General features: G+C 34.0%; 1 protein-coding gene across 1 annotated transcript in view; it reads right to left on the bottom strand.

Moving 5' to 3' along the window:
• Positions 1 to 24,152, bottom strand: part of LOC148282172 (adenylate cyclase type 2-like) — a gene marked incomplete at its 3' end in the record, with an annotated part of 85,541 nt that overhangs the window by 29,070 nt on the left and 32,319 nt on the right. The gene's annotated exons all lie outside the window — the stretch shown is intronic.

Genomic DNA, 24,152 nt, shown 5'->3' with positions numbered 1-24,152 from the left:
AACAGGTACAAAATATAACGAGTACATACATGCTTGGGTAAATGTCTCTATTTAGTGGTTACACACATAAATAGAGACATTTACCCAAGCATCAACCACAATCATAATACAAGATACTCTAATCGGGATCTGATACTAAGTGAAGGGGTTAACACTGTTCTGGCATCGAGACAACACTATTACGTAGGCATAAAGGTCCATAACCTTTTGCCAGAATCGGGGAAAGACGGGAGTGTTGTCAAGTTACGGAAGGTGTTGACCTCGCTCTTTCATGACATTGGTCGTAGGGAGCCAGAAAAGTTGATGCATGACACGGATTGGAGAATCTTACTGGATGTCAAAAATAAAATATAAAAAATAAGGAATAATTTAAAAAATATATATTTATAGATGACAACCATGAAGTTTCGCATAAATAAATTGTGTATGTTTTTATGAAAGTATGTATGTGTATGCGCATGGGTGTATGTACGTGTGTGTGTATGTACATGTGTATATATGTGTATATGACAATGTCTGTATGTATCTGAATCAAAATGTGTATCCGAATAAGTTTTTATTTTGTTTGTCTGTGCTCTATATAAATTTGTTAACTTTTATAATATTTTAAAATGTAATTGCCTAGCTTGGAACGGGGTATGTACCCTTGTTAGCTGGGCAAAGTGAACATGGAATTGTATTTTGATAAAGAGTGTGAATAAGTAAATAAATAAATAAATAAATAATTACTGACATCGTATAACGAAACCGGTGTACTGTCTATAAGGAATCTAAATTTGAATTTAAATGTAAGTACTTATTGTTTTTTATTCTGCGTTTTATATTTATATTAGGAGCTTGAATAATTTCTCGCTGTTTTTTCATGTTTTATTTTTTTTAATTAGTAAATGATATGCCTTTAAAAGTATTGTCTACCGCTAGTGACCTAGTACCTTTTCCCATCTTTCTGGCAGCTTACAAATACAGTTTCAAAAAAACGACTCTTCTTTTGAAGTTATTCACAAATCGGGCCATTTTTGTCATCTTCATTAGAATGGAAGTGCCGCTCATCCAAGTCACGAGTCATAGATCGGAAAAAATGTAAATTAATCGGAAGGAGCAATGCCCGGTGACTACGGCGAATGGGGTGGGACTTCCCTTCCCATTTGGGCGCTTCCAAGTATGTTTAGACTCGCATTGCAACATGTGGCCGAGCTTTGTCATGCTGCAAAATTACTTTTTAGTGTCTCTCCTCGTATTGCAGCCGTTTTTCTTTCAATGCACGGCTCAAATCCATAAATTACAATCGATTGAAATCTCTTGTGATAGTTTCTCATAATACACTACATCCAGCTGATCATGGTACAAAACAAAGATAATGATGATCATGCTCGGTAATGTTCCAACAAACCATGGTAACTGAAAGTCTCCACGAAAATTCTAAGAGCTTTAGCTGTATATTTTTTTTTTTAAAAGAAACGCAGTAAAATTCCCCGCGAGTACTCGTTTTTTAGCACGAAATTTTTATATGTTTAACGCTATGAAAAAATAAATTATTTACACTTCAGTGAAATAATATATTCTGTCATTTTGAGCCTAATGGTGGAATGTGGTATTGCCTGATATAAAAAGGCTGAGATCGCACCATGCGTCGGGAAACAGCGAGAGCTTATTAAAGTCACTATTTTTATATCATGAAACAAAAATTGTATTTATTTATCAACTTTGTAAAAGTACAAGTAAAAGTAACTGTCAAACCTGCATTTATTATTCTTATTATATTTACATACAATTATTACAGTTTTATAAAATCACTTTGACAGTCTAACAGTGAAAGTAACCCTGTTCGAAGACAGTCGAAAGTATATTATTTTAATAGCCAAAAACACAATATGCGATTCATATATACCCGGATAATATTAATATTATATGAAAAACAATATTTTTATTTTAAAAAGTGGTTACGTTGTAAAAATAAATAAGAACATTATAAATCAATTAACAAAAACAACATCGAGAACATGTGACGGCCATTTATTAGCTATCATCAACTTCTCAGACTCTGCGCCCAATTTCACTGAGGGAAACAGTCAATAACCTCTTTAGCTTGAGGCTCTTATAACATTTCTATGGTTCTGGCATTATTTGTCCTATGTAAGAGTATTTTGTCTGTTCCAATATTTCATTTCAACATGGGTTTTCATAAGCTTTAAAATATTATATGGATAGTTAAAAGGCTAAGTGACTATGCGCTACTATAGACGAAATTAAGTTAAGTTATGAGAACACTGTACTTGGACCTCAACCACATCTCTCCCGTGCTCTCTCCAGATGCCGTATTTATAACTGTATGTAGTTTTACCAAATATAATTATTAAAGTGATCGAGAAAGTAGACAGTTTTTAATACTCGGGAGTTCACATAACTGAGGAAGATGGCATGCACAAAGAGCTCACAACCCGCCTAGGAATTACTGGAGTAACTTTTAACACGAATCATGCTGTCTGAAACTCTAGTTTATACTAGGTCAAAACGAAATGCCAATAATTTAACAAGTGCGAATCCTGGCACCTTACTAAAACTCAAAACACAAAACTTCTTGCTTTTGAGGATAAAGGCTTTAGGAAAATATAAGGCATAAAGTAATTAGGCATAATGAGAGTTTTCAAGGTGCGGCCGTGAATCTGGCATGGATACGTGCTGTAGATGCCTCAGGAAATCCTTGGCTGAATTTGCTTCTTCTTCTTATCTACGGGCCTCGGCCGTCGTGGAATACCGTTAGTGAATATATTTCTGCTTTTTTCAACGGAACTAAGGGATGGTAGCAAGTTATTGGGTCTCCTGGAGCCATTTGGTGATGTCCACATGCTCCAATTAGGAGCGGATGTGGAAAATGAAGATAAAAAAATGTAAATTAAAGTCGATTTAACATCCAACCTGTTTCTCCGTCGACTATCTGACAGGCGTGGCGAATCCTCAGCAACCAAAGTTCCCAAACCCCCCCACTCCAACATATGAATACCACTTCTCAAATGTTTAAGTTTCGTCAAATCAGCCGGCGTCTTGGATTATCCTACAGAAATTTTGGCTTTTCCATCAATAACCTTATTGTTCGTCAATGACGTCCTTTATATAACCGATTTCTATCACAACGTGGCATGTTCAGATAAACCAAAATCTTAAGTCTGGTCGTGTCAAAAGCAGACTGAAACGAAGGGTATGTATAAACAAGATTGATTAATATGGAAGAAGCTAGGAATAAATGCCTGAATAGACGTGTGTGGCGATCTATTCTTTCTGCCTACCCCTACGGGGAAATGGCGTAATGGTAGTAGTAATCGTTTGGATTTACATTAAAATCTATTTTTGCCATTTCTACTTCATAGCCCTAATTATAAAATATAATAAAACTATTTATTATGTAAACTAGAAATTGAATACAAGAAAATAAAGTAATATTCGTGAATAAGTTATAAAAAATATTGGAAATAAAATATAATACAAATCATTCCGATTTTCAATGGAGATTTGTTCGATTTTTAATAGGTTAAATATTTTTTTAATGTATGTATTTTAAATATTCAATGGGAATCCTCGGCTTATTTTCCAGTTCCTTTACATGACCTAAACATGCTTTTAAACTTTAAAACAAAATTAAATCCTGTTGATTTTCTTCGCTCCAATAAAAGAATCTCCAAATTATATTAAAATCCACTCTTTAAAAAAATTCTACGCGAACGTCGGAGATTAATTAAGATATAATTTTAAGAGATGGATTAGATTAAGGTTCTCTTAGCTAAGAATGGTATTAAATTGTGTTTGTGTAAAGGGAGGTTAATTACTTCATAAATAAACCCACCCTTAAGCTTGATTTTAGAACCTTCTGACATAATGAACTGACTAACAAGACTGACGCTTTACCCAGAACTTAATACAGCACATATTTAGAAAATAAATACAGCGGATGTCAATGTTTTAATTAACAATGTTACTCCACGCACAAATTAGCTGTAGTGGGTATAAAGTTTGTCTTTGTTTTTTGATCAAAGGTAATTTTTTTATACCCGTAGGTAAATTAAGTTTTTAAATACATTATTCATGAGGCAATGCCTTTAAAGCCAACTGACGATGCTGTAACATATCATCATTATCATCACACAGCAATCAATTCATGTCCACTGTTGAACATAGGCCTCCCCATACTCCTCCATATGTCCCCGTCTTGCGTGTTCTTCCATACCATATCCAGTTACCGACAATTTTCTTTATTCCGTCATCCTTTAATTCTTTCGTCTTCATGTGGTCTCCACTTACCTCCCCATTTAGTCCATCTTTGGTCTTTTAATCTGGCAACATGTCCCGCAAATGACCATTTAGGCTTAGCCAATCTTTCGACTACGCCAGTTGCCTACGACCTTTTCCATACCTCGGTGTTTCTTACCTGGTCAGAGAGTTTTAAACGTAGCATGGCTTTTTTTCTTCATTATCTGTACTACCTGGAACTTCTTTATAGTCGATTTAATGAGTGTGCAAAAACTATTAAAACTAAAATATCACTAAATTAATTCTAAGTAAATTTAAAGATTTTTTTGAAACCGAGTTAAAACAGCATTCTATTTTAATTAGTATTTTTGTCATAGAATTAAGAAAAGTCCAGAAATCGCATACGCACATAAAACAGGAGGCAACTAAACTACTCATAAATTAGTAGATTTACGTTTTGACTGATTCGTTTTTTTGTAGACGTCACTCAGTACGCAACTCCTGATTTGAATTCAACAATGCCGTGTTGTGTCCTTTTAAAGTGTAGAAATACTGCTAGGATCATAGAGAAACAGGATGGTATTACATTTAATGTGTAATTAGCAAACGAATGTTTAAGTAGCAAATGCATTATTTAAAAATTGATTTTTTTTTCCATCTGTCAGATTGTCGAAGAAACAAAATGGAAATTTCATTGGTGTTCCCAAGTTGTAATTTATTTTACCCTACTTTGCTCATCTAATGAAAGAATAAATGAAAATTAGACCTCGGATTAAACAACGCCGTGGGGGACATTTGAACGACATTATCTTTTAAACACCAAATATCATTTAACATGATATAAAAATATCCGTTTTAACAATAAAATTTGTTTTATATTTTAAGTTCAAAGTTCATTAATTCAATTACTCTTATTAATCAGTCAATTAATGTTTCCGCGTGCACAATAAAATTTTAGAGAAATAAATAGAATGCTTTTTTTACCTTACATTTGTGTTATGATTATTTTTTCCCATCAAGCAACATAATGCGGCGACATCGCGAATACGCGTGGCGAAAGTAAGGCATACTGGGGGAATTATTGGACACAGTCCAATGTATTCAAATATGATTGTAGAATCAATCATATTTGAATACATCGGAGCGTAGGCTCCTTCTGGACTATTCTTAATTCTATGATTATTGTATTATGATTTTCTGATTTTCTTTTTATTTCGTATAATTAATAAAAAAATCCTATGTATATTGGAAATTACATATATAACTTCAAATTATTAAATAATTATAAACCTGCAAGTTCCTCTCCAAGCACAAGAAATAGTTTCTTTTTTTGGAAAGTTAGTTATAACATTAAAAATATATTAGTAGATTGTAATATAAAAAAAACATGTATCATTAATTTATTAAAATAAATTAAAAAGGTGTTCATTTTTCATATTTTAATACTAGAAGTACACATTGGTCGTATATTCTGCGTTTCAGACTTTGGGGAAAGTTGCTGTCTGCTGATGTAACATAAGATATATAAATAACATTTTGTAATATAATAGTTTTTCATTTCAATTAATTGTACAAGAGAGAAAAAACTTATTTGAGAACGGAATATGGAAATCTTGACATATACACGGCTTTTGACGTGTTATTGGCTGGTTTAAGTGGTCACTTTACCCACTGTGTAACATATACAACTCTTCCTATGTTTTAACGTCTACATTTCCTCAATTCTTCCATTTATTGACTTTAAGAAGTAAGAAAGCTGAACCTTTATTAGTGTGATGAGATTTATCTGGCTGAATTATTTTACCTACTTAGCAACGCCTCCAAATACTTTTTGATTATTTTACTTTTATACTAGTTAGTTGGGTTCATTTTTGAGAAAGGAAAGTGGGAGTCAAGGCATTTACAGGGCTTATAACCTGTCGTTGGCTAGTTTAAACAAACTTAGTTTCTAACAATATACATGTGACAGATAAACATAAAAAAGTGGTTCTATTAAAAAAATCTGGTTTCGAAAGAAAATATTTTAATGTTAAACAAATATTTTATGGTAAAAATGTTTCTCAAAAAGCAACTGTTTAAAAAATGTCCACAATCGTTACGAAATTCATTTTCAAGACGTAAATATTTTTTTTATTTAAAAATTAATCATGGAAGATCTACCATCGAAAACTAACCTTATTCCCTTTCCAAAATATTTCACTGATCAACTGTTAAAAACGCATGAATAAAATATTTAATACAGAGAAATAATCTTTCAATATAACACTAATTCAATTGAAATAAGCTTCCTACTACTTTTTCTTAGGCATTACAAAGAGACGGGTAGCTTTTGGTTCAAAACGACTAATTCAATTAACATGAACTCTTTGATCCTGAGCAGATCCTTCATTATATTTAATAACTAAAAATCCGTATTTTGCCTAAAATTGTAATAAACTTTCATAAAGGGTCTAAGGGCCCTTTGGGAATCACTTTGTTAATTTATTGTGCCAGTCAAATAAAAAATAAAAACTTGTTTTCATGTTCATATTATTTATAATTTGTCACTTTGAGGTGGCATTGGATTCCTAATTGGATATATATCATGGGCATGCGAGAGAGACAAAATCAATCATGTTCAGGGGAGCCATTTTAGTGTTTTTCTAGAGTTCAATTGCTTCTCAAAGATCAGATTTTTCAAGTAGGTGGTTGGTAATTTTACTTTATATATACGGTACTTTCAACTTTATGTCAAGTACAAACATTTATAAAAAACATAATCACTTTTTCATTAAAAAAATCAATTGAAAAACTTAGTCAATTTTACTTGTAAAATTTGTCATGAAATTTGGCAGATAATCATTTTTGTTTCGTTCATTGACGGAGGTAGTATTTCATTTTGTAACCATAAATTATGTTTTTGGAGTTTTTTATTTCAATGATCCATTTTTTTAATATTTATAAAGGTTAAATTAACACAGAAATACAAAATAAATGGGAATGAACAAATAATTAAGAAGTGTTACGTAATAATCTGTTAAATAATAAATTTTATTAATGAACTTTTTTATAAAAAAAACCGTATCTGTCAAATACAAAACGTATACTAACTTACTAACTACTGACTTCTAACTTTAACTAACTATTTACTGGTGACATCACTAAAAAAAACTGAAAATTGACTAACTGTTACTTGGTCAATTCTTTGGATCTTAAACTAACTATAAAAGTGACTATATCTGTTAGTCAGTTTTATTTGTCAAAAATCTGTGAGCTTCTGTCAAATAGTCACATATTTTACAAATTAAATTCTTTTTAGAGTGTCGGATCAACTTGGCATTTTTACTAGTCAAGCATTATGCTAATTCGATGTCAAAAAGTCAATAATCTCAATTTCGTCATTTTTGCAAATGGTCACTTTTATTTGTACAACCACGATATTTCAACAATATTTATTTATTCAAACTTAAATAGTGAAAACATAATAACAATAATATTTTGACAAAAGGATTTTGAGTATTATGCAGTTAAAAACAATAACCTACTTCCACTGTCCATTATAACAATTGGTAACGAAAAAAGAATTTAAAAAAGAAGTACAAACTGGGTAGAAGTAAAATGAATTGTCTCATTCACCCAAACCAATATTGAATCACCTGCTTCACAAACGTATAGGTAGTTTATGTTATGTTTTTGTTCTTCTATTGTGCGTCTTATAATATAAATAATACGAGGGTTGCAATTTGAGTTTTGAGAAAGACAAGTAAAAACAAATATTAATAATCGAAAATGGCTTTATTGTTTTTCAAAATATTCTCCTTGAAAACCAATTTTCGAAGCACTTTTTCCATTCTGATTGAGGTACCTCCAAAACATGTAATTTGAACGAATCAACCGCTTTTTCAGGCGTAGAAAAACGTTGACCTCGCAATTTATTTTTGATATGCGGGAATAAGAAGAAATCGTTGGGTGCCAAATAAGGACTGTACGGTGGATGACCCATCAATTCGATGTTTTGAATGCTCAAAAATTCACTTGTTTGAGCTGATGTGTGACAGTTTTTATTTTTGTGGTGGAGAACGATTTGTCTTCTGCAATTGATTCCCCTTATTTTTCCGAACACTTCTGGCAAACAAATGGTGGTGTACCATTCAAAATTGACCTTTCTACGTTGCTCTAATGAAACGGTGGCGACATGCCCAGTTAAATAGGAGTGAAAGTTTATCAGTTTACCCTGAAGATGGCTCCTGCAATGGTAGCCGAAACATCGGAACAAATCCAATAGACACGATATCACAAAAAAAAGAAAAAAAATGACATGTCCAGTTATTCCGAAAAAACAGGCGACCATTTGCTTCGAAGTGCTTCGTGCGCGAACAACTTTTGTTGGATTTGGCTCATCTTGAAAGACCCATACAGTCGATTGTTGTTTAGTTTCGGGTTCATATGCATAGATCCATGATTCATCACCTATCATGATCTTAAAGACGTCTTTTAAAGCACCGCGATTGAATTTTTTAACATTTGTTTGCACCAATCGACACGAGCTTTTTTTGAGCAATTTTCAAATTATGCGGTATCCAACGCGAACAAATCTTTTTGACGACTAAATGTTCATGCAATATTGAATGTATGCTAGTGGAACTAATGTTCAAGCATGCCTTAATATCACGGTATGTCACATGACGATCATGCAATACCAGTTCACGCAACGCATCGATTTTGGACGAACTTCTCGAAATTCGTCCTGTAACGAAGTGCGACCGCGATTGAATTATAAAAACCAGCAAAACACGGTGGATCGAGATGATGCTTTATAACCAAAAGTCGCAATGAATTGATCGGTACACTGTTGTTGGTTTAATCCACGTCAAAAGTCATATTAAATCATCGCACGAAAATGTTCACCATTGAGTTCCATTTTTTAAACAAAATTTATTTAATTAAGAATCTGTAAACAACACAAATATCACTCGTATGACAAAACGTTTTTAGTACGTTTACCATTAAGGCGAACTTTTCGATGACAATGTCAGATTCGACATATTTACTCTGGTGTTGCCATATCTCAAAACTTAAGTAGCAACCCCTTGTAAAGATAGAGAAATTAAAAATAAACATAAATACGTAGTGCTTAAAACGGTCTCACCATTTCGTAATTTTTATCTGTATAAATAACAAAAATAATTTTTTTTAAATACATTTTTTAGTGTCCTCGGTACGGATAACACCTCAGTGAGGTCACATTAATTTTAATATAATTTATTATTGTTTATAGTGTGGAAAAAATGAATGTGATACCTTGTGATACAGGGAGCTCCTACACCACTTTAGGTGACAGAAGAAAAACGGTGTTGTGCTTCAATATGTATTAATTACATGTTGAATAATATAATGCAGAATTGGTCGAGGAGCGCGTGAGTGATGGCGAGAACTCCGAACTTTTTGGAGTCACCGAAATGTTGTAAGGGTTTCACGGCTTTTATAGGAACTATCTTATTGTCCTTCTATTTTCCTGACTATCAATAATTTAATATCCGTGCCATTATGGTTTGAGCCCCAGTTAAGATAAGTAGTCAGTAAAAATTGGTTCAAACCGAGTCACATTTACATAGTAGTGAGAAAAACGCGTTTAAAGATTAGAATGTCCTTCTCGTTTTATACAATTGATTTTAATTAAGAATAGCAACGTCTCACAGAGTTAGTGTTTCATATATTTTCATTATTTTTTGGGTTGCAAGATGATTTGGGTATAAACTTTGATACTTGACTCGGTTTGAACGAATCTATATAATTATTATCCTTATCAATGCAGGCTCAGTCGTTGTCCACAGTGGTAACATATATTTAAAAGGCCCATATTTTAAATGATTTCTTTCAGTATTAGATTTCATTTGTTTGACTCGCAGTTTATTACTTTCTCTGTAATTTGACACCACTAAGTCACAGAGATGGTTATATAAAAGTACAAGTCAAAAAGATCAAAAGTCGTTGAAATCTTCCATCCAATTATTTTGAACCTTTTTATTGATTAGTAATTTTATATACCTATTTACCACGCGGTTGTTTACTGTCCGACATCTAAGTATATTTAGATTACCTTTCGCGAGCTTTGCCACGAGAATATTATTATTGTTGAAGAGTTGTCAGTACCGAGGTTTGTAAACAAGTATGGCCAAAGAACACTTTATTATACAATTACTTAAATTTTCAATAAGATTTCTAAGCAGATTTTAAAAGAAAATGTTGATAAAACATTTAAGAAAAAAATAATTAAATGGCTTATATGTAACAAGACTTTAAATTGATTATTATTTTATGTAAACAGTCATCTGTTTAAATTTTTGTAAATATTTTTTGTGTAAAAAATAGGTATGCTTTTAATTCTTAATAATGTTTATATTACTTTTTAAATTTATATAATTTCTTTAACTTTTTTCTTTGTAAAGGAAAAATAAAAAACATGCTGACAAGCGGGTTTCGTGGTTTAGTGGGTTTCATGATTTTTCCTTTTTATTTTATGTTAATGTTTATCTTTTTAAATAAAAATAAATACAAAGAAAAATACTGTTGCGTTGAAGTTTCTAAGATTTTGTATTTTTTACTCTTTCAATTAGTTTAAATTGTTTTTTTTTTTAATTGCAAAAATAAAAAAATATTCTAAATAATACACATAATTTATTAGCATGTATAAGTTATATGGCGACATTTTTGTAATGTAATTTCGATTGCTTAGAACAACAAAAAATAAATTGTGTGGCACAAGAGGGCGTTATTCCTAAGTGGTTTAGATCCTAGTCAACCTAGGCCTGAAGGACCAATTCACATAGGCCCGTAGTGCCGAACAAACAGGACACGGTCAGAAGAGTTGAATTTTCTAGCATGTAGCAGTCGGTGACCGTCAAGATGTCCTTCACCTGTTGATGCATTGCCCTTTTTTCAGCTTTCAAAGACAACAGCTGGAGTCGCGATGCAGAAGCCTGGGTGAAGATCTTTGTGACATCCCATCGGTGATCGGTGGTAAAAAAGAACTCACACAAGAGGTAGTATCATACATGATCAATATAGTGCAGGCAATTGGTAAAATGAACTAATGTAGGGAACAAAATGCCGAACACTCTTCTAGTGGAACGGAAGACCTGTTGACAACTGTCAACAGGCCGGCTTCTCCTGAAGAGTTTTAAGTGGTTTCCTCTCCACATGAGCAAATGATGAGAAGTCCCTGATTAGCTCACATTAGAATAACCTTCCTGTTCCCAAAAGTTTAGCTTAAATAAAGAAATGTAATAGCAGAAAAATCTTATTTTTGAAATATAAACCTTGTATATTATAAGCAAGGTAAAAAATAATGCAACTCCCATATACAAAATAAAAAAAGTCGGTGACCGCCGACTGTTTACTGTTAACTCTATTTGTTTTCATAATTCTCCTCAAAATCCGAATGAAATGAAATATTCTTTAGATGGCGAAAGTGTTCATTTTCACCGCAATAATGACCGCAACCTTCTATTAGTCGAGAACTTTGTTCTAACAAATACTGATAAATTTAATAAAGTGTTACTTTATTCAAACGTTAATTGCTTTTAATAATTAATAATTTTACAGTAAACAATTTATACAATTTTCTGAAAATTGGCAAGGTGATCAATTACTTACCCAAGATTCTTAACTCAATTTTACCCTATAGGTGACTTGGTTCAAATTCAAATACAAATTCTACTATGACAAAGTATCGGCTGACCAGGCACGCCATTACAAAAATATTTACTTGACGACTTCAATAAAATGTCTGCTTTTCGTAATTCGAGAAAAAAAAACATCTGGGTTTTTATACAATTACTGTAAGAGGCATCTGGGATAATTCGTCACCAATTATATGAACCCAAATCATCCATAATCAAATAATCATCGTCGCATTTCTTCTGACACGATTACAAAGATAAAAATTATATCGGAAATCGGTTGTCCAAAACTTTAATTGCTTAGATAACTTTTTGTCAAACTTAAATTAAGGATTTGTCTTCGTTTATTACTAAAAACAAATAGACAAAATGTAATGGTTTTATGTTATTCATACCTACGTTAATTTTTATCGATCTGCAATAAATCTATGAATGCTTTTAAGACCATTGACAGATATTAAATACGAATACATACTTGCCAAACACAAGAACCAGACTCTTTTTTGGCAAGTTTAACCTGACGTGTCCCATTTTTTTTACTGAATGTATTGTTAATTGTTTATTTATGCTAATAAAGGTTTTAATTTTAAAAATAAAAAATAAAAATAATATAACGATCACAGATTGCTAATAATCAGATGGCTTAAAAAAAATTCCTTCTTCCATCATAGTGTTATCATATAAAAATATCCGTCCTTCCAAACGGATCAGACAAAACGAAACATACACAAACGCGAAAAAGAGGAAAACTTTTATCGTGACTAGATATTTTTTTCACAAAAGTCAATAACTATTATTGGTCTCAGTTTAACAATATTTACTTTGTACTTAAATTTTAATCCTCTGGACTCCTCCGGATATTACGATTCCGGTTTTGCTCTATATAAAATTTGGCTTACTTTTGCCGTTCATATTTAACACCCGTTTAAGTGGATAATGATAAATTAATGCAAAACAAATTTACACATCTTTAGTTTACCATACAACAGAAAACGATAGCAAAACTCATGGAAAAACAAAGCGAAAAATCACCCAATTGTGATAAGTTTGACGGTTTAACAAGTGTAATTTTTCACGCATGTTTACTAACGATATTAATGAATCGTAAAATACAGAGAACTCAATCAAAATGGTTTTATCGTAAGGCATCTGTTGTATAACAAATGTCCATACATTTCTTTTTATTAACTAATAATTTAGACCGTAATTCGTCTTGACTGCTTTTAGTTTGTATAGATATCAATCATTTTCTTTGTCACGGTCAGTAATTTTGTAAGTAATAAGACGTTAGTTTTTATAAGTTAACATGTTGAGCCCTTTAGTAGTTCATTTTCAAGGAAACTTACCCTCAACTATCCTTGGGATATCGAGCCCTAAAAAATGGGTGTATAATACGTATTCGTTCTTTCCGGTTATGGACATAGTTATGAGCAGCGTTTAATGGGGACCCAGTAGCTTTTTTAAAACAGAAAAGCCTTTAAATGTAGAATAAACGTTTAATAAAGTATTTGTGTGTTCTGTCTTTGATTTATTTGGCGATTGAATTATTACGTATGCACAATGTAAAGTTATGTTAATCTTTCTGCTGCATAATTTTACACCATTTCAATTGGCTGTGACCCTAATTACATTTCATATTTCGCCGCCTAAATTTTCAGGATATGAGAGAAGCAATATGACATTATTATGTTATTCATGTATATATTACCTTTATTTAAATTAGAGACAGAGTTTGCATGAAAACCGATTACAGCTAAATATGGTTATATGATGCAAATGCCAATTTCGTGTTATTTCCACAGGCAGGACGCGGATAGTACCTATTTTTTTTAATTTGCATTCTTTTTTATTTTAAATTGGTTTAGCAATATGATTATGATTGTAATTTCACCAACAAGGTACAACAAGTGGTTTAGTGGGATTTGTAATTTTAGTAAAAATTAAGAAAATTGAAATGTCTAATCTATTAGGAATATTAAAAATATATATATATATTTTACACAAATACTATATAAACTGAAATTGCAATTTAAATGGGGATATTTCTGATGAAATAGGGCAAAACATGGTGTGTAATTTTTAATACATTTAAAAAATGGGTTTTGAAGGGCTTTGAAATTAAGGAATTTTAGTTTACAAGCCATTCTAGTGTCAGTAGATACCATGAACATTTCTTTAATTAGAGCTCCCGCTGATTGTGACAAAAAGTCACGGTGGCGTTTTGTCACGGTGTCAAGTGCTATGGAAATATATGAGAGTGCGCTCACTGTGGCGACATGGCAATACGGTGACAAAAAGTTCCAGCGTGACGTGACTGTCACCCGGCCAGCGAGCCAGGCCCACCTCGTTCTAAAAAACGAACTCGCGGTCATCATGGAACTCCATCTCCTACTATTGCACCTTCGGCTGTCCGACGCAAACAGGAGCATAATGTACCTAGCGATGGAGATACGTCCGATGGGAGTCATTCAGATTCGGAGGAAGCTACCGAAGTAACAGAGATGAAGAACGAAGAACGGAATTCTCTTGCTATTGCCCAAGCTGCTCTTTCAGCCCTTCAAGAAGTATTGGGGGAAAGACAAAGCAAACTTCCCAAAGAACAGCAGCTTAAAGTGGCTATTCATATCCAGCACGTCTTGGGTTCAGTTGGCCAGCTATGTATTGACAAAGATTCAATTATGCTGGAGCTCGTAAAATCTCAAGCAGAGTGCCAAGTTTTAAAGGCGGAAAAAAATGCTGTATTTGAAACAAACTCGTGTCTAAAATCTAAGACAGAGCAATTAGAGTCGGATCTAGGCCCTGTAATGCGACGCGTAGCGGACGCAACAGAGGCGAGTTTATCATTTGCTGACATTGCCAGGAAATCTATTAACACGTTGAAACCCCCGCCATTTAAAAAAACTGGGCTACAAGTAGGACCTGCAAGACCTGGCATATGCATATTCCCTAAAGATGATTTGATCAAAGACAGCGAGGAGACAAAAAAATGCTAAAAGAGTCGCTTAAACCATCGGAATTGGGAATAAGAGTAACGGGACTTAAAAGCATCCGAAATAAGGGTGTTATAATTCATACAGCAACTCAATTGGAACAAGATAAGCTCATGAAAGCCCCAGCTCTGGCGTCTTTAAGCAAACTGAGTGCACGGTTACCAATGAAAAGATTACCAAGGGTAATATTTTTTAATGTCCCTAGGGAAATAACTGACAACTATTTTCTTCAAAATTCTCTCTCGGATATTTCCCAACAAACTGACGTTGAGGTAGCTAGCCTGATTGAAGGATGTCGACTAAGTCATCTAGCAGGTCCTCGTACAGGCTCCACTTGCCACCGAGTGTATGAAGTACCTGCCGCTGTAAGACATCAACTCGTTACTCAAGAAAGAGTTTATGTTGACTGGACTGTTTGCCGTGTACGTGACTTCTTGGGGCTCACAATCTGTTCAAAGTGTCAAATGATCGGACACTCCTTTAAGTTCTGTAAAGAAGCAAATCGATGTTCCCACTGCGCCACAGAAGGACACAGTCGTGTTGATTGTCCTAAAAATAATGACATTCCGATTTGCGCTACATGCACAAAATTTAATCGACCTGCAAATCACCCGACTGGAGATAAAGACTGTCCAGCATACAAAGCGGCCTTACTAAGGGACTTAGCCACAATCGACTATGGCTGTTAAATTTGGACAGCTAAACGTTGGACGTGCCAAAGCCGCTACCGCTGAAGTGAGAGAACTTGCGGTTACTTATAAACTGGATTTAATTATTTTACAAGAACCATATGCGTTTGGTGGGTCTACTAAAGGACTCGGTCCAAATACGCGTTTTGCTGAATGCATTTCCCCACTGAATCCTCCATTAGCTTCGATTATATTTTTCAATCCACAAATATCATATTTATTTTTAAACCATCTGTCATCACAAACATTTTCTGTTGTCGAAATATCCTTTCGAGACATATCTTTTTATATTATATCAGCATACTTTAAATACAGTGACCCAATTGAACCCTATCTGGACCAGTTAGAGAAAATTTTAATGGCCTTATCAGGGAAATCTATAATTTTCGGTGCCGATGTCAATGCAGAGTCAGCCATTTGGAGCCCTAGAGTTGGCATGGACCTTAAGTCAAAGCGAGGAGAAGTTTGTGAGGATTTCATATCCCGATTCGACCTAAGTGTTTTAAATGATCCGTCTTGTGCTCCTACTTTCTCTTTTGCTATGGGATTTTCATATATTGACATTACTCTGGTATCTAGAAATCTTCGCTCAAAGTTCTCCAATTGGACTGTGCATGATGGAGTATCTTGCAGTGATCACAACCTAATCACTTTTGATTATTGTGACGTTTCTAATTCTTTTACAACACCAATCCCATCGCGTTTTCGATCAAAAACTGAAAACTGGTCAAAATTTGACGTTCAGTTCACGAATCAAATGGATCGAATAGCTAGAATGGACATTGGAGTTCAGGAAGTGGCGTCTTGTATAACTCAAGCGATAATTGATTGTGCAGATAATGCGCTAGGACGAACTTCCCTTCCTCCTTTGACTCGCCACAAATGGTGGAATCCCAATCTTTCGGCATTAAAAACACTTTCAAATCGTGCACGAAGAGCTCTCGGTAGGGGTCGCCGAACTGGTTGTAATCCTTTAACATTGTCTTTACTACATGCTAATTTTAGAATGGCAGACAATCAATACAAAACTGCAATAGATAAAGCCAAAAGACTATGTTGGCGCCACCTAGTAAATCAACTTTCAAAATCTGATCCCTGGGGTGCTCTATACAAATTTATTTCCTCTAATAAATTGCAAGATAAGCCCATTACTGGTATTAAACATCCTTTGACCGGTGTCATAACACTCACTGCAGTAGACACGGCTTCAGCTCTGCTTGATGCACTTATCCCTTCTGATGACATAGCTTCAGATTCTCTTCATCATGCACAGATTAGAGAACATGCATTAACAATTCCGCTCACTTCATCGTCACTACCTATTTCTTCATTAGAAGTTGGAAAAATCGTCTCCAATCTCAATCTAAATAAAGCATCTGGTCTAGATCGAATTGATCCCGCGCTTGTAAAAAGGTGCTGGTCCTTGGCCCCATTTGAACTCCTTACCATGTTTAATATTTGCCTTTCCGAAGGTGTCTTCCCAGATTGCTGGAAGAAAGGATTGATGAAAATTATTCCTAAGCGCTGCGATCGGCCAAGTACTGATCCTAAAGCGTACAGACCAATCACCCTTTTGCCTATTCTGGGAAAAATACTGGAACGGCTAATATGTAACAGACTTGAGTCTCACTTAAATGTAACTCAACCGATAATCGCTAAGCAATTTGGGTTCAGATCCAATATTTCTACTGAAGATGCTATAATTTCGATAAGCAATTTTGTTAATAATTCAAACAAAAAATATGTTCTCATTATTTTACTTGATATCTCAGGTGCCTTCGACCATGCTTGGTGGCCAATGATTCTTTCCAAGCTACGTCTTCGACAAATACCTGCAAACTTATTTAAAATTATAATAAGCTATTTTTCAAATCGAAACGTTGTGTATCCCGGTGGCAGTTCACTTTTATCCCGTGAGATTTCATGTGGCTGTCCTCAAGGCTCTGTTTTGGGACCACTTTTGTGGAATATATTGTTTGATGATTTTCTCGAACTTCCTCTTCCTTCACATGTATGATTCAGGCTTTTGCCGATGATGGATGTATTTTGATTGAGGGCAATAGCCGCAGATCTCTGGAGGGTGACGCAGCTAATGCATTAAATAAAGTATTCGATTGGGGTATTCGAAATAAACTAAGTTTTGCTCCTCAAAAAACTCAATTCTCACTTTTAAAAGGTAATTTTGTGTGTCCTCCTTCAATCAAATTTATGGGCACTTCTATTCGAGCGTCAAATTCGGTTTCAAACCTTGGTGTAATCCTTGAAAGAAATTTATCTTACACTTCCCATGCTAGGAAAGCCGTAAATTTGGGAAAGATGGCTTTCCACAAAGTCGCACGCTTGGCCAGAGCCAGCTGGGGATTGTCTTTTGAAACTTCAACGGTTTATTATAAATCCATTTTCCTAGGTATCGTATGCTATGCAGCTGGCTGTTGGGCACACCGATGTGAGTTGCAATATTTCAGGCGAATTATTTTAAGCGGACAAAGGCAACCTCTTCTGGCTCTTTCTAGAGCACATAGGACATGCTCAACGGATGCACTCCCGGTTCTAACGGGCTTGTTTCCTTTAGATCTGGAGGTTCAGCGACGATCTGCAAATTTCCACCTAAAAAGAAGGCGTTCCTCTGTTATTGGTGGCGTCCGTCTACTCCCAACTGAACGAATGTCTCAATCAAATATTAAAAAAATGACTTTAAATGCTCTTCTTAATGCTTGGCAATTGCGATGGGAATCTTCCTCTTCAGGGAGGGTTACCTTTCTTTTTTTTCCTTAGATCCGTCAGCGCCTAGAATCTTCTTGGGTTATCCCCGATCACTGGACTACGCAGTTTTTATCAGGTCATGGTAAATTTAATCAAAAATTATTTGTTTTTAATATTGTTGACTCTCCTTCGTGCTGCTGCGGATATCCTAACCAATCTTCTGAACACATCCTGTGGTCTTGTCCCTTTCCCCTTCTCTATGATTACCGAATGGAGCTTCTCGCTACTATCCGTGGCCCTGTTATAGGTCCTGTCGGATATACAGATCTGGTGGCTTCTAAAAAGAATTTCAAGGCTTTTAAAAAGTTTTGTAATCATTTCGGCGAATTGATCATGTCCAATCAATTTAATCCCAGTCAGTGAAGAATTCACTTCCCTCTCTTCTCAATCCAATGAAGTACATATTATGTACTTCTGGATTACTTTCTTTCAGCACAAAGATGCTAAGGCTACCAGATTTCAGAGAGCTCCTTCGGGCAGCTTTTCTCGTTTGACAACGAGCAAATTTTCCGTGTATGTGGGCACCGCCAAGGAGACTTATGTCCTCAGATGCGGTGTGCGGTATGTGGTGGGTAAGCTGTCACCCGGCCCCGGTCTGTACATTGCTATGGGAGTGCGCTCACTAGGAACTTTTTGTCACTGTGCCGGCCGATGCCTACCGAACGGACGTGTGTTGTTCATTTTTAAGAATTATTTAAGATAAACATATTATTACAACAGTGATGAAGAACATTTAACACAAGATAATATAGAAGTCTAGGTATTTACAGGGCTTATGACCTGTCATTGGCTGATTCAAGTGGCCATTTTACACACTGTAAAACATTCATCATTCTATCTATATTTCAACATCTATATTCCTTCAACCCTTTTGATCTGTTAATGATTGTGAATTTAAAAAGCTGAAACATTTATTTTTGCGGGCGAGATTTAAGATGGCTGCTTCTCTGCAAGAAGATGATATCGACAACGAATTGTTAATAGAAGACATAGAGAAAAGGCCAGCATTGCATACAAAAAAATAAAGGAATTCTCTGGTATTCATTTGAAAGGAAATTGTGGGTCAAAATTTTAATTCAATTATTAAAAACTGTTTATTGACTTACGAAAATAATTTTAGAAACTTGATAGGATATTGAAGTAATTTAGAATACAGGAAGTAAAATTTTCTTTTTAATAATCGTTCATTATATATGGGATGTTCCCAGTAGTGTTTCTTTCGTTTAATTTTCCTTCTGCGTAATTCAAGAGCGCAAATCACTGCGACCTCTTCGAAATCCATTGCTAAATGAACATTTTGTCACCAGTAGTGAGTAGTGAGCGCACCCACAGTGACACAACGTGACAGTGACAAGAAGTCACAGTCAGCAGGTGGTATTAGGATTTTTTTCACCATAGTATATACACAAAATGCTGAAAACTCCTGTGATATTTATTTATTTAAATGTACAATACGACACTACTGTCGGTTATAATGTACTGTACATATATTATATTGTAATGTTATAAAAAAAAACATGTTTGAGGAAATAACACAATAAATTGTTAAGGTCAAACATAAAGTTTATAAAAACAACAGTAAACAAAGACGAATAAGTCACTAATACACTCTAGGATACATAGAATTTTTAAAATTACTTGAAATATTTGTTTTTTTGATTTAATTACTTTATGTTCCTCTAAAAATCATGTTTTTACATGTTTTAACTTCTTTAAGAATTGCTTTAAAAGAATACATATACAACTTTTCTTACGGTAATTCTTATGTTATTATTTTTAAAGTTGTTTTTAAAATTAACTTTAATTTATTGTCTTCAATTTATTTAATTGTTGCTTCTTATCTGGAAAAAAATATAGCCGTATTTTTTTCTTTCTGAAAATATTTTTTGCATTTTAGCATATTATTTAATCCAATTTCATAAAATGTATACTTTTTAAATGCTTTTAATAAGTTTTTTCATTTATTATATTATTTCCACTTATGTTAAAACTGATAAGGTACTTTTAACGTAACTTTTTAACCCGTTGTTCTGAGAATATTGATTTTCCCTGTAATTATTTTGAGCTTGTTTTTATCGATTTTAATTTTAATTTATTCTTTAAACTTCTTTCAGTTGTGTTTTTTTCCTCTATAATATTTTTGTACGGGAAATAATAAAAACATCATCCTCACATCCGCACCTAATGGTGCATAGGGCACTGCATTGGTACACCAATCGCAGCGTATCTTGATCATTTTTGTTACATGAAAGTAAGATGATCAGTCTTACGCTTCAGGTACCAGTCAGGGGAATATGAGATATTTTGGTGTGAAAACACCATTTTAAATAAATATTTCATATCAACCATGTTGGGAATCGAACCCGAGACCTCTTGCATGGCAGGTTAACGCGCTGACCATAACACCACGAAGCCGATAAACAGTTTATTAATAATATTTGCATGTAATAAAATATGGAAACTTTACTGGTCCATTAGAACTAATTATAATTGTGTATACTCTTAATTTATGTTATTAAATAGTTTTGTTTTCTGAATAAAAGAAAATAAATAAAATAAAAAAAATAAGGAAGAGTCTAAAACTGGTAATCCCAGCCCTCTCGGTCGGCTGTTCAACAGACCAATCATTCTTCCCACAGGCATCATTAACGGTAAATTTGTCCTGCATTCAGGAAGAACAAATGGTCTGTGTTGCCTAGCTCTTAAATTTTTACTCTTTAAATATGATTTTATGCGCTCCAAAATGTTGGTATTATAAAGTAACGCTTTCAAAAGTTTAAAGGCCATCATAGGCCAGACAATGCACGTTCTAACCCGCAAACTTGTGATACCAAGCATTCCTAAAAGGAAAATGATGGCTACTGCAATGACTAGTATGTATACTCTCTCATGTACAGGTAACGAAGAAACCTCTTCTGTATTTTCTCAACTATTGTGAGTAAGTGGCTTCTTCAGGCCCCACACCACCGCACCGCACCACTCTTTAGAATACTACTTACTAAAATTGTGTACAAAAGTTTGATGGTATTCAATTCTGCGAAGTGTTCAGAATTATATGTTACAAATCCTCACGTTAATGAGCCAAATGATAAAGGTCACTGCCGGGTCTTTGGTTTCCGAGCTATAATTAAAAAAAACATCAGCTCCCTAATAGTTATAGTACAAAGTATGATAATTTCTAGTAAAAAACGTAGTAGTAGTATTATGATGGTTTAGAGTACTTTCATATCTCTAGTTCAGAATTCCGAAGGATTTTGGCTGGTTTGATATTCTTGCACAAATTGATATCTCATTGTATAGATGCCCATGATATCCTAGCTCAGATAAACATTAATATACCTCGCCGTAACTTGCGTACCAATCCTGTCATTGCTGTGGGAAATTATAAAACTAACATCGGATTCTTTTCCCCTCTGCTAAGGATCCTCAGAACAGTGAACGAAATCTCACTTAACGGTACTGTCGATGTATTTCTACAGCAAGGGCAGGCATTTAAGAAGCAAGCGGTGTTGTATCTCCTGACTCGCGATGTCACACTTGCCATTTCCCTTTTGTTAATTATGCACTTTGTTAATTTAAGATTTTTTAAAGAATGTTTTTAGTATTACTCATTAATGTCAATCTATTAGGGCCTACTTAAGCTTGTTGATTGGCTTGAAAAAAGAAAAAAAAAAAAACATATCATAACATACCATCCACTTGTCAATATGAAAATCTACTTTATTATCCTTACTCCAGTTAAGAATTTTATTGATATTCTGTTGCATCATTGCACAGTCATAAACGGAGAAAATGTTAGAATGTAGATATGTTTGTATATAACTCAATGTGTCTAAAAAATGACATCATATTTAGTCATCTTTCAACCGAGTTAATACAGTAGCCTCTAGTTAGGTAATAAAAAAGGTAACTAGGACCCCGATCACAATGGAATGTTAACCGAGTTATCTTCAAGTTTTTTAAGTAAAATATAACTGTATGAACAAAAATATGTGTATTTGTATAAAAAATTCAAATATATTTTTCCAGGTTACGTAATTGAGCACAGTTAAAAAAATGTTTTTATGGCTACCATGTGTTTTACACAAATAATTAAATTTTACTTTGTAGAGAATAATTAAAGATAACCGTTGACTTCCCATAGTAATCCAGACCCGAGACCTAGGTACCAAATTTATTAAAGTCGTGAAAAGCCCAATTCAGACTATTGTTAAAATCCACATGGTACGATAAATTACATAGGAGGGTGTTTTATTATTTTATAATATTATTAATTCTTATTACTTTTATTCATTTAATGGCATAAATAAATTCACCATGAGACCAACCAATCTCCACTCGATATATTTTTGCTAGACTCGAGAGTACTCACTAAATAATAAAAATATAATATAATAACTATCATCCTCACCCATCGTCCATCCTAAATTTACCACGTCACGTCGTTTGAATTTGTACGAACGCACACATAATTATTCAGGAAGCGAAATTATGGGAATATTTTTTCATGTTATTTAAAAACTGTTTGATTTCATGTATCGTATGACATCAGCCAAAGTGCGTATCGATGAAAGGATAGTAAAGTACCTACAACTTCCAAAAGTTGTAAAGATCTGGAAGTTCTAATACTCGTACAGTATAATATAATTTAGGCGGCCCCCGTGGTGTAGTGAGTAAGACTCTTGACTTTCTCATAGTAGGTTCCGGGTCCGATTCCCGGTGAGAATACAAAAAATTCAAAATGTGATTTTTGTCAAGCCTGGATACTCTGTGCAACAATTTACACTGTAATTGGGCCTCCCGGCCTGTTGCGGTGTAATTAAATATATATATGTATATTTGAGCGGAGCATGAAATCCAGTCTTTTGTCTACAAAAATTTGACAGCTCAAAATATTGTAATGAGCTGAGCGGTTATACATCAGCGGTGATTACGTAAACAAGTGTTTGATTTGTTTCTGTTTTATTTTATTTCAATTTCTAAATGCTCAGTTGAACGTTATTATGCAGACAGCAGCCAGCCATAGAAAAGTAAAACTGAGATAATTTTGTGAAAGGGGTGAATAATCGAATCTACCATTTGTTAGAATGTTTTTGACTTCGACAAATGATAAACAATGAATACACTAGGTCTTTTTTACATTACAAACAAGAGTCTAATTATGTATTTGACCAGTTTTAATGAGTTTTAAAGTACCGTAAGATTTTTCTAGTGCTGTGGTGTTTTCTGCGAATTGAGATATGCCGTTTTTTGTGATCGACACCATTTTCAGAGGGTTATTAATACAGTTTTTTCTTTGACAGCGGTCTGGCTGTTTTTAGCAGAACATAGAATTGACTTTACTGCACCCGATAACATCAATATCTCGTTTTTTGAACATTGACTGGCTTCTTTCTGTATAACTACGTTCATTTAATCATACCCTTCCAGGAATCGAACCCATGACATCGAGTGTGGCAGGAGAATGCGCTAACTACTACACTACGAGGCAGATATACCTTCACTTGACTTTCTTTTTCTGATTTTTTACCTAAGAACTGTCATCACACACAAAACTTATAGGCGCAGTGCCCTGTTGCAGTGGGTTAGGCGGCCAACTGTGAAATTGGGGGGTTCTATTCCCACCATTTTTTTTTTCTTTTCTGATCTTGGTGTTTAGGTGTTGTGATGTAATTTTCATAACTTCTATCCATATCATATCTTGCCCACGTGCTAAAAAGCTTCTTACATCGAGGTGTAACATATTGTTCCGTTAAAAAAACTGTATTTTTTTATCCTCCCGAACACGGACAATAAATGTATATTTT

The sequence above is a fragment of the Micrasema longulum genome, unplaced genomic scaffold (assembly GCF_059751315.1).
Source record: "Micrasema longulum isolate JH-2025_06_02 unplaced genomic scaffold, ASM5975131v1 h1tg000368l, whole genome shotgun sequence".
NCBI lineage: Eukaryota > Metazoa > Arthropoda > Insecta > Trichoptera > Brachycentridae > Micrasema > Micrasema longulum.
Note: the sequence above shows the minus strand (reverse complement) of the source record. Positions and strands in the feature narration are given on the sequence as shown.